Here is a 17,887-nt window from a genome sequence, read left to right on the forward strand (position 1 = left end):
ATGAATTTATCAGTTGCTTTATTCGTTTTATCCAAATAAATTGAAAAACCTTTCAATGCCATAATATTACAAGTAATGTAAATGGCAAAATACAATATTGATTTTTACACAAAAAAATAGATTCTTGATATATAAATTAAAAAGCACTTATATTTTTACATTTATATAAACTATAGTACAACAATATTAAAGAATATAGTGATTATTTATTTGTTTACACTGCTAATTTTATACTCATTATTAAAGATGGATAGTATTTCATATGTAAGCATGTCAATTATAAAGATATTTTGATAATCTCTCATCTTCTTCACTTGTAAGGAAGATTTTTGATATTATTTTTTTTATATTATATATATATATATATATATATATATATATATATATATATATGTACAGAATTATGTAAATGTATTTGATATATGTGATTTTGGTTATGTATATGTATTCACGAAATCATTGTATATAACAACAATAACTTCTTTGGAAATCCATCACAATTTAGTAGTATTACGATTGATTTAACCATTATGTAAAGAGCTTGCATATAACAGAAATTGTTAAATATATTGTCAAATATATTTTTCATCAATATATTAGTATATTTTTGAATAAATCTAAATAAATTATATATATAGTATATGAATATAAAATTTGAAATTAATACATGTCAAAATCTAGCTAGCCGAAGAAGGGAATATTTTATACAATATATCTTGAGACGCGATATTTTAATCTATAGTTTTTTCTTGCAATAAATAACATGTGCACATTGTTGTAGTAGACACGATGTTTTATACATTTTCATATACAATTCTAAATTGAATATGAAATTTAGCTTCATCTTTTGTTAGCAGCAAAATTTCTTTGACTTCATTGGTAAAAAACAAAAAAAAATTGTATCATTTGAAAATTGTCACTCAAATTTTTATTTCAAATTTATATAATAAGAATAAATGATATTAAAAAAGTTGTATTCGATTTAGAGATCGGGATGTGAAAAATAAATTTATTCGCAAGCTGTCATCGATGAAGAATCGAGTAGTGACGCGGGTGTAAGACGGGCAGCCGTTTGTTCCGTTGTTTCTCTCAAAATCGCGCGTATGACAATATAGGAAAATAAAAAACACGCAGAAGAATACGCATACGCGGCGTGACAGGCAAGTTGTGACACGTGGCCGTTTGTATCTCTGTTGTTAGAACTGACTTTTGATCGGCAAAAGGCAGCACTCATCGCCAATACCAGAGAATCTAGCCTGTGAGATATCGGACGCGACGTCACAAGTTAGGGTCTCAGGGAACCGGCGACGCGGCAGGCTTTATAATCAGCCCGCCCGCCATTTTTGCCCTTTTTCTCTTTTTCACGCTCATCACCATTCATTCTCTCCATCTCACCCTCGCGTTCCGCGATCGTTTCGTCTTTTCTCTTTTATGTAAATTTATGTGATTATCTTTCTTGGCTAGTTTGCAAATTATTATCCTGAGAAATTGTAACGACAATATGCAAGCTGCAAAACATGTTTCGTCATGTTTCAAGTCGACTAATATCTTTATCGAGCGAGCTTTCTTCTTACACGCGAAAGAAACTTAAGTTTTATCAAATTTATCCTTAAATTTGTACGAAATCTAACTGGGCAAAATTCACACTTTGAAGAAACGAAAGAGATAATAAAGAAATAATCTCTCTCTTATGTACATATTCTCGTACAATTATTACATGAATACTCTAGAGAGAAAGAGAAAAGAGAGGGGGAGAGAGAGAGAGAGATAGAGAGAGAGAGAGAGAAAGAGCGCACAAGTATTCCGATCAAGGGACTTTTTATACAAATGATATTGGTTGAAACCCCTTATTCGCAAGAAATTATAGATTGCGTCATATTTTCAGTCCTTCTTTCACATTCATACACGCACGTGTGCACTCGTGTCAATCGGCACGTACTCGCATTTTAACATGATATAACATATTTTAAATCACGAAAAACTTGCCAACTTGTACACATTTGTGTTTTTCGACAAGATAAGATTTCTTTCGAGTTTCTCTTTTCCCGCGATAAGTTTTGCGATTCTTCGAGAGACGCGTAGCGTCGCAGCGCCGACGACCGGGAAAGTTAGCAAGTTGTACAGTGGACTTCGTATTTCGCGAATTTCCATTCCCTACTATACAACCTACTACCTCACCCAGACATCGTCGCGGGCTTCCTCTTGCTCTCCATCGACGTTTCTTCCTTTCCTCAATTCTCGATGAGTCGCTTGGCTTTATTTTCTTTCGAGTATCTTTTTCACTAGAGATTTGTCAATACTATGCTATACCGTTGAAATTATAATTATAATTAATAGTGCCTTTTTCACGCATCTCCTAATTTCGGAAAGATACACATTTCTTACAATAAAGATATTTAGGGATGTATCATTTTATAACATTATGCACGAGTACATTTACAAACGCCAACGTTTGAATTTTTGTTTCAATGCCAATTTTAAATATATTGTGTGTGTGTGTGTGTTTGTATATATACATATATACATGTATAAATTTTCACGGCACAATCGTGCTTTAAGAGTCGATAGATGGTGCCCTTCTTCGTCAAAAAAAGGTGCGAGAAAATTACTCGAGTCGAAAAGTCTGTCGCTGATAACCGGAAATGCCGGGAGCATTCTGGAGAATAAAAGGATGGTGATGACGGTGGTAGTGGTGATGGTAATGATGTTGGAGAAGAAGGAAAGAGGAGGATCCGTCGAAAAGTTTTAACGCCGGCCTGACTACATGTACCGGTAGATAGGAGCTTGCGGTATGCATATAAAAAAGCCCACAAGTTCGGATCTACGGGTTAGTGTCATCAAGTATAGTCGATAGTTATCGTCCCTCGGATATATCCGCGTGATCCGGATGATCCAAGAATCCGGAGAGAGGCCGTGCTCCAAGACGGTCGCCCGATGATGATCGGAGTTTGCGGCAAATTGGCATTACCTGCGAATATGCAAATCGATATTAACAACAGATTTATCTTGTTGGAAAATTATTTTCGAGTATATTTTTTTAAATAACCGTTAGAAGAGATTCCTCGTTACTAAAAATTATAATCAACCTCTGCAACTTGGAAATTTATTTCAAGAGATATACGAATAATAAATATTGTCAATTTTATTTTTTATTACTGCATATTTATGTGTATGAGTAATGTATAACGGGCAATCCAAAAAGAATGTGACATGGATTATATTAATAACAAAAATTTATTGTACAACGAAAAGAGTGAAATTTTTGAGTATCCTGAAAGATTATATCAAGATTTTCTTTCTACGGTAACTCTTGCGATCCCGGTCCGGCGACGCCGTTGCTGGGCCGTTGCGGAGATCGGAAGGGCGTAGAAGAAAAAGTCTGTGGGTCCTACGAGAAACAAGAAGCGCAACAGGAGAAGGAGAAGGGGGAAGAAGAAGAAGAGCAAGAAGAATATAAGAGCGAAGAGTAGATAGAGGTAGGTAGGCAGGCAGGCAGGCAGAGGCAGGCAGAGGCAGGCAGAGGCAGGCAGGCTCACTCTCGCGCGAATGTTGTAAAAATCCCCTGCATCCTCGTTCGTAGACAGTTTAATGGCCTCTGCTGTTCTCTTCTGCTCCGAGCCTAAGGGATGTAAAGCGTTTCCAAGAGAACGATTGCACGAGACTCGCGCTCGCATTATAAATCTCGCGTATCGAAATTTTGTTCATCAAATCATTTGTCATATTAACTTGAAAATAATAGATCATCGGTGGGTAAAGATTGTGCGTAAAATGCGATTTACATTTAGTCGGAGAAAATAATTAAAAATAATTTATACTTTTTAAGTAAAATAAATTATATACATATAAATATTTTATTTAAAAGTATAAATTATTTTTAATTATTTTCTCTCCAACTAAATGTAAATTGCGTCTTTTGTAATCTATCCACCGATGATTTCCAAATAAAGAAGTGGAAAAATTTCTTTCCCTTTGTACATATATAGATGTGTATATAAATGTATATAAAATTTTCGTATTTGAAAGAAAAATAACGTTACGATACACACATTTGTCGATGGCGTTGTGGACGAGGCTTAAAATATTCCAGGATCCGCGATGTAAAACTAGTCGAACGAGAATGCGAAAAATAAATTATTATTTCTCGTGACTCTGTTTAGATGGAAAGTGAATTGAATGAATGCTCGCAAGCTATTGTAACGAGGCAGATGTTTGTTTAAACAATCATTATAGACTCGTGTTAAGGCGAACGAATAAACTTTCCTGTAACGCGGAGTAACAATGACTTGATCGATTTTGCCAACAAGTATCGTTGGACGATGACAATCTCCTCTCGCGAGAAACACAGCTGGTGGGTTTGGTCGGAGCTGTTGGAAAATGTGGGATGAGCGGAGATGCATCTCTCGAGATGCGCGTGTGCGCGCGCGCGCGCGCGGGTTTCGAAGGGCGGCAGGGCCGTACGCGCACGATCGGAAAAGAGGGAGGGCGAAAGGGCGACGCGTAATCGCAGGGGCGTTGAATTCAGGGGATATCGAAGAGAAAGAGAGCGAGGAATGGGGAAGAAGGGCGAAGGGAATCGACAATGGGGAACCGGGGTCACCGCCATATTATATTTAGCGAGACGCGACCGTGTGAATGAACTGCGTCTCAGGGGCGGGCCCACCGCGGGAAATTCTTTTCCTTTCCCCACTCCTTCTCTTTTTCCTCCATATTACGAGCCGATCGAACAAAATTGTTACCATTTACATCGACGGACGATTGAGTTTTAAATAAAATTTTGTCGTTGTCTCTATTATTTCTAAACGAGTCTGTTAATTTTTATCATATTTATATATGAAAAAAATATTGGCTAAAAGATTTCAAGTTACGCTGAATTCCCGAGAGCGACTAAAGTTTCAATTTAACGCCGTTGGTTTTTACAATCGTAAAAGGTATAGAGCAAATATTTTTAAATGTATGTTTTTAAAATAAAAGTGCACGCATTGCTAGTTTGATTTTAAATAAACATTTAAGTAATGCATACAGTTATTACTCGACATTTTTATTAAGAAAAAAATTGACAATGCTTCATTTATGCTAAACTATTGTTAATTTCAATAAAGTGGTATACAATTTTTATTAATGAGATTATTTTCTCTTCTTCTCTTTATCTCTCGCACTTGGTTAAATCTAAAGTTGCAATTTTATTATTTACAACAAAAGTGAGTATATGAAACGATCCGGTTATTTGTAAAGTTTCCATTTGTCGAATGTATATTTGACGCTATTTTAACAAGTGACTGTAATAACCTTAAAACATGTATGCCTTCTAAGGTATAACAGCGAGATAAATATTAATAATTTTTATGAAAAATGTTTGTCAATTTTAATCAATTTTACAAATTCACACTTACTCAATCTGAATATACACATGCATGAGCAAATTAAACAATGTCGTTGTATCTTATCGTGTAAGCTACCGAGGTAAATATAAATTGTGCAGTTGTGCTTTGTGATTTTGACAATTATATTGTTTAAGGAATTTAACAAAAGCGACCACCAATAAGAATAATATTATTCTTGTACAGATAAATATGCATGATAAAACTTAAAACTTGCTTAATCTTTCAATTAATTTAGTGTAGAGCTTGTGTAAAACCCCAAGATGTGCACTATTTGTTAATAATAACCGAAATATTTATTCTTATGTAAAGATTATTAATTGAAGATTATTTTAGAGTTTTTCTATTGCAATTTATCAATTTTACCCTGTAAGGTGAATAATATAAATCTATATTAAAATAAATAAATTTAGCATTTTTATATACATACGCAAAATTAAATAGGATCGAACAAAGTATTAAAAGTATTGAAATTTAGAGGATTTTGAAAAAGACAGGCATTGGCTTTTTACATTTCGCACACTAAATTATTAATATCGTAGACACGCGAGTATGTATTGGTCACACTTGTTCGTCAACACCGGTAGTATCCTTTTGCTTTCTGAATCAATGAAGCAATGCACAACAGTAACAATGTAAAATAGAAATATGGATGCGATCAAGAATACGATCAAGAAGATACATTTTTCCGGCAAGTTGCGAGAGATCGAGAGAAGGACGAAGGACGGGTAAAGGAGGAAAGGGAGAAAATACGCATCAAATGAGAAGACAAGAGAGAGAGAATCGCGAATATAGACAGAAGAAGCGTCCCCATAGCAACACAATACGACCGAGCTCGCCATTGCCACGTTTGTTTCGCGCGCTTTTCTACCTGTGTGTGTGTGTGTGTGTGTGTGTAACATTCATACGGTAAATTCATTTCCTTCCAGATAGTACCAAAGGTTTCCGCGCCAGTTTAATGGCATTTTAACGCTATCGCCGTCTTCTCGCGCGAGCCTGAAAGAGTAAGGTCGCCAATTAGGAAATGATAATCGATTCGACCTCTTGAAAACGGCTTTACCTCTTTTTCTCTTCTCTCAATTTTGATGCATTTTACATCCTCAAAATTTATATAACGCCTCAATGGATAAACTCTCGTTGAAAAGAGAGAGAGAAAAGATATCAATATTAATTCTTTGATACATCAATTTGTGTCAACCTCGAAAAAAAAAAGCGAAATAAGCGATATTAAATTTTTAAAATGTACACGCGTAAACGAAGCTGAATCAGATTTAACGCGACTGGAAAAAAATGTTACTTGTCAATTACGAGTTTGATTGTTGTCAAAACCTAGATTCGACACGTTACAATAAGTAGAGACTTGAAAATGACATTTTTGACAGCAGTGACAATTAAAATAGATTAGGACAATGAGAGAAAGATGGAGAAGGGTAAAATTATTAATCGATATCACTCGCTCTCTCTTTCTAGGACAATTTTGCACCATGAAAAATATACCGCTTTATTCGATACATTATAATAAAAACAAATTATATCGTATCAAAAACGGAAAGAGTTGCAGCAATGTACGCGCGTGTTTTAATCGATGTAAAATTACTTAAAAAGAGGAAAAAAGATTGGACGCAAAAAGAAGGATGCTTTTTAGCCACTGTATATGTATATCTGAATATTCCTCCATCCCCCGTTCGGAACGGAACTGGTCAATCCTGTCTCTCGCGAGATAGAGCGACCGGGAGGACGAAGGACCTTCGTCGACGAGACGAGTATCGAGCCACGCGATGCGACGCAGCTCGAGTACGTCGCAGTTGCAGTTGCACCTCGCGACACGACGCGACGCAACGCAACGCACTATGCGACGAGGGAGAGAAGGGGCGATACACGTATGCGTGTAGCAGCTAGCAGCTAGTAGCGTGCAATCGGCATCGGCACATGCAATAGCGGCGAGAGAGAGCGAGAGAGAGCGAGAGACACGAGAGGAGAGGAAAAAAAAGGGACACTATGCCCGCACGATTCACACCCATAAAGCCTATCTCCGCCCACCATCTGTACCATACCGGCCAATGACTGGCATGCGCTCGGTCTATTAGAGAGGTCGTAGGCACGGCCTAGGCCCCGACACAGGCGTCGTGTTCTTCCCGTGAACCGAGCGACTCCAATTTTCACCGCCGATGCCTTCGCCCGAGGTGTCCTCGCGGATTTCGGTTAATCTTCTCCTCTCCTCCAAGGACGCATCTATCGCTAAATAGACACACGATGGCTCAGGGTTTCTATTCTACATTTCATTCGTTTCGATATTAAAAGTAATAATCTTTATCACTCTACATGATTCCTGATTCAACACCATAATCTTGAATGGATGTGTGCGAAATATTTAATGTGGAAGCATACGAATGTGAGGGAGAAAGAAAGAGAGAGATATATACACCGATGAAAAGCATCACGTCACAACCATACTTTTAGATGTGTTTTCGGTTCAAATACATGTCAATTTGTAAAATACTTTTTATATAACGTTATTGAATTATAATTGTTTCCAAGGAGCCAAATTGTCAAGGTGCAAAACTCTAAAGTCGAAGAATATTTTTCCAAAAAGTTGGGCCTTTGCAATATTTTTCAACGATATGCAAAATGTAAAGGGGGCTTTTAAAATGTTTCAAACTGTTTGAATGCGTCTTCGATCGCGTCAACGTGTGTCAAATAAATTGACGCGCGATGACTCGGAGATGCTTGTCGAAAACATTTCGCGCGTCTACCGTCTATCGTCTACCCAGATAGCATTAATCGCGATTCTATTATCGGTCGTATTACTTGTCGTACAACGATACTCGATTCGGATATACAAGTAGAGCCAAAGTGTGCGATAGTCGAGCTCACGATTGGGCTTCGAGGAGTACGCGATTAAACTCAATGTCATTTGCGTAAGTCGCGATAACGCGCCGGAGACTGTAAATCGAGCTCTCGGTTAAACGATAACGAGTGACTTTTGATATCCGAGACAGATACACGCCACTGACACTGTTCCAATCTCACTGACCTAGCCAATAGCCTCGCTCGTCGATCGTAAGCTTAATGTGCGTGTGCCGGGTGCCCGTGACACCGCGGTATCGGTGCGATGGCATTGCACCTTGCGCCCGTTGCATCGCATCGACGAAGCGAGATTCGCGCTTGCCGCGACTCCTTCGCGCGCGCGCGCGCATTCGAGCAATCGTTTATTTTCCATCCTTTCCTTCGCCTATACTTGCTTCCCGTCTCTTCGCGACACATTTCAACGTTCCTATACCATTTTGCGAAAATATTCCTAAATACATTTTATACATTTATTTAATAGTTATCCTATATAAATTGTATGATTCTCCGATTTTATACATTTCTTTTAGCAAGATTTTTATTTTAAAAGGCGTGTTCTTATTGAGAGCAATGATAAAGACAAGGTTTAAATTCAACATTGGCTCGCAATTTATTGCAAATGTTAATTTTTCCACTCGTGAGAGGAGCAACCACCACCGATAATTTATCACGACAAAAAAAAAATTCGGCATCCTTTGATACATATTTTACGTTGCAATAAAATATAAAATTTGCCATGCTACGTACAATTATTTTTCTTCCAATTTGTGTGATAATGGATAATTTTTTTCTCGATAATGCAACGTTATTGTCTCGCCCCTCTCTCTCTCTCTCTCTCTTTTTTTCGCGATAACATTTCGCAAGCACGGTTACATTTTATCGAGCGAAACACAAGACAATGGCAATGTTTCTCGATAGAGATGCAGTCGCAGGTCGCAGTCCGAGATCAATGACTATTATTTATCAAATCGATGGCAAAAATGGTCGTATCAATTTTCACATATAATACTCTAAACTATGGACGTCTAAAATCCAACATGCTTTCCAAAAGACAAGAATAACGGAAAATCTCTCCAAACACGATTAGCTCGACCGATTCATTTTTATTTCACGTTTCCTTTGACATCTTTTACTTTGTAACCTCGATTAACCCAACCATTCCATCTTTGTTTTCTCCCAATCTTGCATCCGTCCATCCATAACGATGAAAAGCACAAGACGCGTTACCTCTCGTCGTTCCTCCCTCCTCGTCGAGAATGTCACACACGGCGGAATCACACACGTTACACTTTCCTAAACCTTGCCAAGCGGAAACTGGTCATTGTTGCGTATTAACGAACAAAACAGTCTTCTCGTCGCGCTGATAAAACGCGATCCTATGCTCCTAGATTCCTCTTCGCTCCGCGAAACTGTCAAAACTATGCGCATGCGCGAGAGGGGAAACGAGACAACAGAGTGTCATTGACCCCGGACGTATGTATCCACCGAGGTTAAGGGTAATTTTATCGTCCCGCAGCGAAAAACACTCGCTTCCTTCCTTCCTTCCGTGCTCTTGAAGACAAAGGGCGATTAAAAAACGCGAGAAACGCGGAGAAACGTTGCGTTTAAACCGTTATCGAATCCATCCTTGCGCATTTCGCCCCACACACACACACACACACACACACGCACGCACGCACACACATTTTCCTCGACGATATAAATATACATTTTCTAAAAATATTCAAATGCTCTACAATAAATGCGACTTGTATATATTTTTAATTACGCGAAACGAGCTCGTTGCAGCGAGATACGATTGAAATACCGAAATATCGCGCAAGACGATAAGCGAGGCACATGTGTCGTTGATTCAATTTGAATAGAGTCGAAAATAACGCAAATTATCTCGTTCAAGCTGGCCCCAAGTCGTGCAACTTTTCAATGTACAAACACGCCCGATAATTTCGTTCGAGAGACAAAAGAGTCGAAAAATGTCGCGCGTCGAGCGAAATGTTATCGAATCCAATGTTTGACGTACGTCTAGTCACAGATGTATCGCGCGTCTCGAAATTATTTACTTCTTTCAAAACGAGCGTAAAAAGTGGGATATAAAATGGCGTAGCAAAATTTATCGCGTCCAACGAACCGGTTCTTTACACACGCACAATTGTATAATTTGCCTCGAACGGGGAATCGATCGAGGCGATTGATTTTGAAACGACAGGCAAGAGGTCTCGAAGAGGTTTACGAGCAAACGCGGGATTCGTCTCGTCCGAGAAAGGAATCCGCCTCGAAAGGCTGTCTACGCGCGTCACTCGGTACCACGTGCGTCGTGCTCCGAGAATAGAAGCAAAGCGCTAATTTAATTCGCGCCGATCGCCTAAATTTAATCGAAATTGCTGGCGCGAGAAGGACGTTGCGTCAGAGGGATGCGAAGAATAATTTTCGTCAAATGTCGCGGCGCGGCTGACGATCGCAAAGTGCACGCCAGCCATATGCGATGGGGAGAGAGAGGATGCGATCGCGAAACATAGAGCTGGCCGGACAGAAGGAGAGAAAAGCGTAAACATTATCGATAATGCAGCGGTCACTCGGCCCTCATTCAGTCATTCATTCATTCAGACGTCCCCGCGCGCGCGCGCGCGCGCGAGCACACACGCACACGCACGCACTCTTTTACTTTACTCGCACTTTTCCCTCGCCAGGTCGAACGCATCTCGACGCGACGCGACTCGACGTTGGCTCGACGGCACGTTGGTTCCGTTGGTGATTTCACGTCGACGACGAGCATTTCCAGCGCGCATGTATTCACCGTCACCCACTCGCAAACTCCCAGGATCGCACTCCCGGAAACGGATGTTGACGCGCACTTGGAAAAAATCTCGATGCAGCCGCTCCGAGAGATAAGCGACGTGACGTGACGTATCACCGTCGTGCGTCGTATGCACGCGTCTTCTCGTCGGCCATTCACTGTGCAGACTCGCACTCGCACTCGCGACTCGCGACGGCGACGACGGCGACGACGACGGACGGGCGTTTGGTCGTCTCGATGCACACCGCGGATGCGAACGCGTAGCGGTAAAGCATCGATTGGGTGGACTACGTCGACACACTTTGCATCGCGAATCTCTGCACCCGCGCTCGGCTCGGCTCGGATCGGCCGCGGTTGGACGATGCGATTTTACGGGGTGAAACCGACACAACATGATGGGAAACTAGAAAAAGAGGCGGGCGGGCGGGCGGGCGAGGGGAGAGAAAGACGGAGGGAGAAGGACCGAGAGAGACCGTGCGCCCGGGAACCATCGTACGCGAATGCGAACGAACCAACGGACGGACGGACGAGCGGACTGGACGGACAGGCGGACGAACGGACAGACAGACAGACAGACAGACGGATGGACGGACGGACGGACGGACGGACGAACGCTGACGCTGACGCCGACGCTGCCGCTGCTGCGATGCACCGCGATGGACGGGACACGATCGAGGGGAACTGTCGCGCGCTGCGCCAACAGCCAACAGCCGACAGCCGACAGCCGACAGCCGACAGCGCTAGCTCGCTCGCGTGGAGCGGCCACCTTGTTCGTGGCGGTGCGACGCGGATCGCATTCGGCGCATTCGTGTGTTCCGAACGTGTGTCACGGGGGGGTTCTCGTCGCATCATCGAGCCTCCTCCTCTCTCGGGGTTTTCCTCCGGGGAGAAGTAGGGGAGGCACGAGGAAGCGAGAGGGAGGGGGTAAGCGAAAGGAGAAAGAGCGGGAGAGTGTCGCTTACCCGATATATACGGAACAGAGAGAGGGATTTTATTGGCTCCTGCCGAGGCCAATGTCCCGCGAGGCCTTCCTCGCGGTCGCGCGCGCGACAAGAACGCAATAATCTCGAATGGTCGACGGATCGGCCTCGACGGGGGTGGCCTTTGGAGGACGATGCCTTTTTTTTTCGCTCGACGAGCAACGACGAGCCGCGCGACCGACGATGGTTCAATGGGCCGCGTTGCAACGTCAGACTCGACAAACTTTGGGGGAGCGAGCGTTAGGTTGGTTCCTTCCTCGGTGCACGTTCCATTAATTACCTCGTTGTTCCCTCGTTTCAAGGATGTATCCCTCCAATAGTCTTGAAGCTATAAAGCTAGCGCAAAAGTACCGCGACATTTCGCGGGTAATTGTATCGGCAATGACGATGCGATCTCCCTCGAAAACGATTAACGCGTTTCGAAAGTCTTTCGGATTCGAGACGATTCAATTCGATCGGACTCGCAGGATACGCGCGATACGTGGCACGGGGTCGAGGAGAAATTATTCGCTCCTTCTCCCTCTCGTTCTCTCCCTCTTTCCCTCTCTCACGTATCCGGACGAGGGACGAGGTCGAGGCACACACACACCTCGTGTGGAAAAACCGAACGACGGGGTCAGACGGCGGGCGAGTTCAGTGACACGGAAGAGAATTTACTTTTCCGTAGAGTCTGAGGAAAAGGAGAGAGAGAGAGAGAGAGAGAGGGCGAGAAGACCGTAAGAAGAGGACGATTGTATTCGCCCGACGAATTTGGCGCAAAGGATAACCGAGAAAAGAAAGCGAGTCCGAGCGAGCGAATTCGGAGTAGCTTCGTCTCTCGCGCACATGGCTCGCCTCTCTCTCTCTCTCTCTCTCTCTCTCTTTTCCCGCCTGACCCCTCGGCTCGCTTCCTTCGACCCTTCCACCCCGTAGCCCTTTTTCGACGGTGCGAAATTCAGCGGCAGCGGCGTAGGAAGCGAGGGACGGACAAATTCTAAAGCAACGAACCGCCTCGCGCGGTGCACCTTCCCCGTTTACCCCTCTTTTATCATCCAACAGCTAGCGTTGCCAATGGCGTTGCTAGCTCGTTGCAACGAGTGGGAGAGAGAGCTCGAGGTCGCTCCGATAATCAGCTGGCGCATCGTTGCAAACGACGAGCCGAATCATTTCCAAGAGCGAGATTCGCAGTCGCGAGAGACGACGAGAGTCTGTCTTGGAATCGTCCGTTTCCTTCCCAGCGAAGCTGGGAACGATCTTTAGCAGTCTGTCGTTGATACCGTCTATCGATATGATCCGCGGGACCGTGTCGAAATCTATTCTCGCCGAGAGCATTTTGAATTTTACGCATCTCTGGTATCGGGTCGTGGGCGCGAAATGCCGCGGCGATAAAAGTCGATTTACAAACGAGCGATCATTTCTGGCCGCGAAACACGATAGGACAAAGATTAGCGATCCTCATTCGCGATATATTACAACGGAGAGCGTCGCTTAACGATTTTATTTTCCCTCGCGCGCAGGACGCAAACGGACCAGTCTCTCTCTCTCTCCTTGTCTTTTTTTTTTCCATCGCATCTCTGTTCGATTCCCTCTCGTTCTTTGCTTCTTCCACGCGTCCCATCGCGCTCACACGCGAGCTTGAAAAGTGCAACGGACGATATCTCGTGATGGTTCGGTGCATGCAGGCGGGGGAGCCGGGTTGGGGGAGCGGGAGGAAGGAGAGAGAGAGAGAGAGAGAGACGGGGAATAACATGGCGGCCAGTTTTCTGGAACGCGCACCGGTCTCCCTCCCTACCAATTTTCCCTTCCCCTCGCGCGTTCTTTTCGCGCACTTCCTCCTTCTTTCTCTCTTTCTCTCTTTCCGTTTCCTCGTCGTCGAAAGAAAAGCACTCGAGGTCGCGTGCCAAGAGTCACGAGCAAATTGTGCGTCCTGAAATTATATAATTTTATAATAAACTCATCGCGCGCGCGTATACACGTACATTGGTCGTAGTACGAGAGATTGCATTCAAATGTCATCGTCGTAATTGCAACCACGCGCATTCTTTCGATACTGCCACACTTTACCGACTCGAGAAAATTTGTATTTATTTCGTATCGAATCGATTAATCATTGACTCGATAATTTTTTCATTCTCTTTTTTAGAAAATATTTCAAAAATATTCCATCGAAAGAATGCAACGATTGAAAAAACTATAAGCTTTACATTCAAACGAGAAAAGAATATTAATCGATTTCAAATTAATCAAATACACGATACATGACGTAAATAATTAAACTGTAAATATTCGATGCAATGTTGCTGGCGCACATCGCGCTCGTTTGCAAAATAGAGATTGCAATTGATTTCTTTAGTTTCGAGTAATTAAATGTTATACTCTTGATGAAATTTGTCAAATTATCGCGCAAATTAATCCTATGATGTAAATAGTATCTTTTCAATTTGCCTTTTAAAGCTATCTCCTTTTTCATTTTCTACTTGCACAATATAAGCAAGAATAAAATAAAATTTTCACGTCGAGACTTTTATTTCGTGCTCGTGACTTTGGACGCATAAACGCGAAATTAAATTTATCCGATTATACGGAAGAGGAAAATTTAAAGTTTATCGAAAACAAGGCCAATCATGTTGCAAATGTGCAATTTCTTTGGATAAAACGACCGATTGCACATTGGACGCTCTCGAGTCGAGCAGATTGTTACGTCCGTTACACCGATCGCATCGATCGAATAAAGCACGCGCGCGCGTTACGTTATTCTTGATATGCACATGCACCCGAGTTTAGATCATTTTAACGATCGAATAATAATGATTTGTCGCTCCGGCTCCCTTCCTTTCAGCGGCCTGACTTTCATTGTCACGGATAATTGAGAGATAAATATCGATATAGATGGATAGATGATAGATGGATGGATGAATAGATGAGGCGAGAGAGAGAGAGAGAGAGAGAGAGAGAGAGAGGGAGGGATGGGGGGAGGGGGAGAGATCCTCGATGCAGTTCTCGCGCGTTGCGATGCACTCTGCGCGAAAAAACACGGGCGGAGAAGAGCGGGCGGTTGCTCCGCAGAGGAACAAACGGGAGAAGGAGGAGAAGGAAGAGGAAGAGGAGGAGGAGGAGGAGGAACGAGGAGGAGACGGTGGGTCTTCGTGCATCTCCGGCTCGCGTCGGGGCTTATATCGATCACGAGAGAGTGCACGATATTCGAGAATACATTATACGCGGACTCTAGCCTCTAGCCGGACTGCCTATAGTCGCGCGGAATATAGACGGCCAGGCCGCTGCACTCTCGCCTCCCTCCCTCCTCCGCCAACTGCCGTGCCACCCCCGCCCGCGCCCGCGTCGCCCTCCCGATCGCCGACGCCGACGACGTCGACGTCGACGTTGCGTCCTGACCGCGGATGGAGGCGGCCGCATCCATCGGCTACTGGTCCTCTCGTTTCCTCTTGGCTTTTTGACATTTTATCTTTACATGTATTATATATCCGACGTGATAAACGACGATTGCTCGATGCTCGTCACGCGAGATTCCCCGGGGGCCCGCAGTCTGCCGTCCGTTCGGAGCATTAATCCAGAAGCTTCTTGGTTACATGCCCCGAGAGTATTTCCACTCGTCGTCGTCTTGGTCGTTGTCGGGGAGTCGCGTCGAGCCGCAAAGGCAACGCGGCCAGAGGGGACTACTCGACGAAGCGGCGGGAGGCTGGCGGCTGGCGAGTCGCGAGATTAGGAGACTGCGAGACCGGGAGGCTGGGAACACGACAGGGAGGGCCCCGAGGGCGCCCGGTAGGGGCAAAAGAGGACCTTGGCCTTTTCGCGGGGCAAAAATAAAACCTGTTGACACCGAAGCCCCGCGGACGCGAGGGACTCTCGTTTCCTCTCCGTCTCTCCACCTTTCTCTCTCTCCCTCGCTCCTCGGCCGCGCGTATATTCGCGAAAGCGCATACATGTGCGCGCGCAAGCTGGCGAAAGAGAAGGAAGGGAAAGAGGGAGAAGGAAGAGAAAGAAAGGGAAAAGAAAAAGGAAAAGGCACCATGCATTTACCCAAATCTTTCGAGTCTTGGATTCTATTGGCAAACAATACGACGCGAAACTATTGCTCGTATTCTAGTTATTCGATCGATTCGATAAGCCGATGCGCGATCGCGATCGATAACGATGATGGCTTATTAAGATACGCGAGAGAGAAAGAGAGGGAGGGAGGGAGGAAGGAGCGCGTATTGTCCGTGGAATAAAATATGCGCGCGTACGAGGTGGGATACGCGTTACGCAGACAAGGCGCAGACATTAAGAAAGCAGCCTCCGGTGCATACATGCGCGCGCATCGCGCACGTACACATGCGTGCTATGAACATGTAGGTGTACCACACGTACACGCGCGCGAGTCCCTTCTGCCGCGATCGAATAAAACCCGCGCGCACACATACTCCCATCTTATATAAAGAACTCTCTCTCTCTCTTTCTCTCTCTTTTTTTCCTCCTTTATTTATAAGATTCCACTCTTGGCAAATCGAAATTATCCCCTCGATTAATTTAACCTCAAATGTAATTACTCCGACATTATAGGGGCAGATTTAACATTATGCGCGCAAAAAAAGTATTCTTCATCTTGGCTTATAGTCGAAGGAAAGAGAGAGAAGGGCATGCGCGTTATATCCAAGATGAAGCTTTTTAAATTCCAATAACCATGACAAGAGTGTCGTCGAGAAAATTGTTGCGAAATTTTTGCATTAAGAGGAAACTTTTGCGGGGAAAACTAGAGCGCGTCCGCTCGCGTTTCGTGGAAACGCGCTTTAAGCGGAAGAACCATTCGCGGTTTGTATGCAACGTACGAAAGAAAAGAATCGCGCACACCTGCGCGATCAGTCATGGTAGGTACGCGCGTGTGCGTGTATGTACGGCATCCTGTACGCTATGCGTATAATACACGTTCGCGCGGGCTCGTGCAAAGAACCTCAGAGTGCACGGGAATAGAGTGCCCGAGTTCTCTCCGTCTGTCTCGTCCTCGGCTAGACGGCCCATAGACGAAGAGTGGCTTTCGCGCGAGATTCGGATTGCGCCAAATAACGGGAAATGTCAAAAGTGTGTCTTTGAACCATAAGAAACGTTATAATTAATTGTCAACCCCATATATCCTCGGAATCTCTCTACAATATTCTTTCTTTGACGTTCGTTAAATTATTAAAAATTAATTAAACTATTAAATTATTAAAAAAAAAATGATGTAGAGTTTCTCGCAAATTATAGCTTTAGGAGAAACAAATGGATAATAAAATTAAAAATATATTTTTATCGTCTTCTCTCGTCGTACCCTTTTCGAGATGTTTTCAGATACCTCTGGGATTATCCCCCGGAATTAAACAAAATTACGACGATGATAATCTCGAGGTTTAAATAAGAAATTGGCGCGGTTGGAAACTCGTTGCGGTGCGACGACTGCGATGCATCGTGCCGCCATTCGAAAAGGAAACGCTCGACCAAGGGGGCAGGGCCAAACAGTCGTGTCGGAAAAATTCTCGTTCGAGTCCCGGCCAATGAAAAGGACCGGCGTGCCCGCGATGAAAAACTTTCAAAGGGAAAGGGTCGGCTCTCGACTCTGGTTCCGGATAAGATGGCCCGTTACGAGTGCACCGCGACTCCAAAATCGTACAATTGGTTACAACGTTATAAATGAATGTAAAACCTTAAACTAAGGAACTCTCGAAGGAAAAAAAAGAAAAAAAAAACTCGACAGATCGCGCGAGACGCGGCTGCATTTGACGTACGATGTCGGTGGTCGTTTCGAAGGGGGCTCTCTTTCAGGTAAGAACGGCCCATTAAACGCTGGAAAAGTTCCTTTCCTCGCAGTTGCGGTCAATGGCTCCGCCCAAAACGAAAAGCTAAACAACGCGGCAAAATGGTGGCGTTATCCCGAT

The 17,887-nt window shown here is 43.6% G+C and overlaps 1 long non-coding RNA gene across 1 annotated transcript; it reads right to left on the reverse strand.

The window, feature by feature from the left end:
• Positions 1-382: 382 nt before the first annotated feature.
• Positions 383-13,526, reverse strand: LOC145964793 (uncharacterized). Its single transcript, XR_014436556.1, has 3 exons — positions 9,453-13,526; positions 7,433-7,616; positions 383-2,968 (listed from the first exon to the last, which is right to left on the reverse strand). It is a non-coding gene; the product is annotated as an uncharacterized LOC145964793 (long non-coding RNA).
• Positions 13,527-17,887: the final 4,361 nt, after the last annotated feature.

Source organism: Camponotus vicinus, unplaced genomic scaffold (genome assembly GCF_025532165.1).
Source record: "Camponotus vicinus isolate PSW18456_S1 unplaced genomic scaffold, iyCamVici1.0 SCAF_14, whole genome shotgun sequence".
Lineage (NCBI taxonomy): Eukaryota > Metazoa > Arthropoda > Insecta > Hymenoptera > Formicidae > Camponotus > Camponotus vicinus.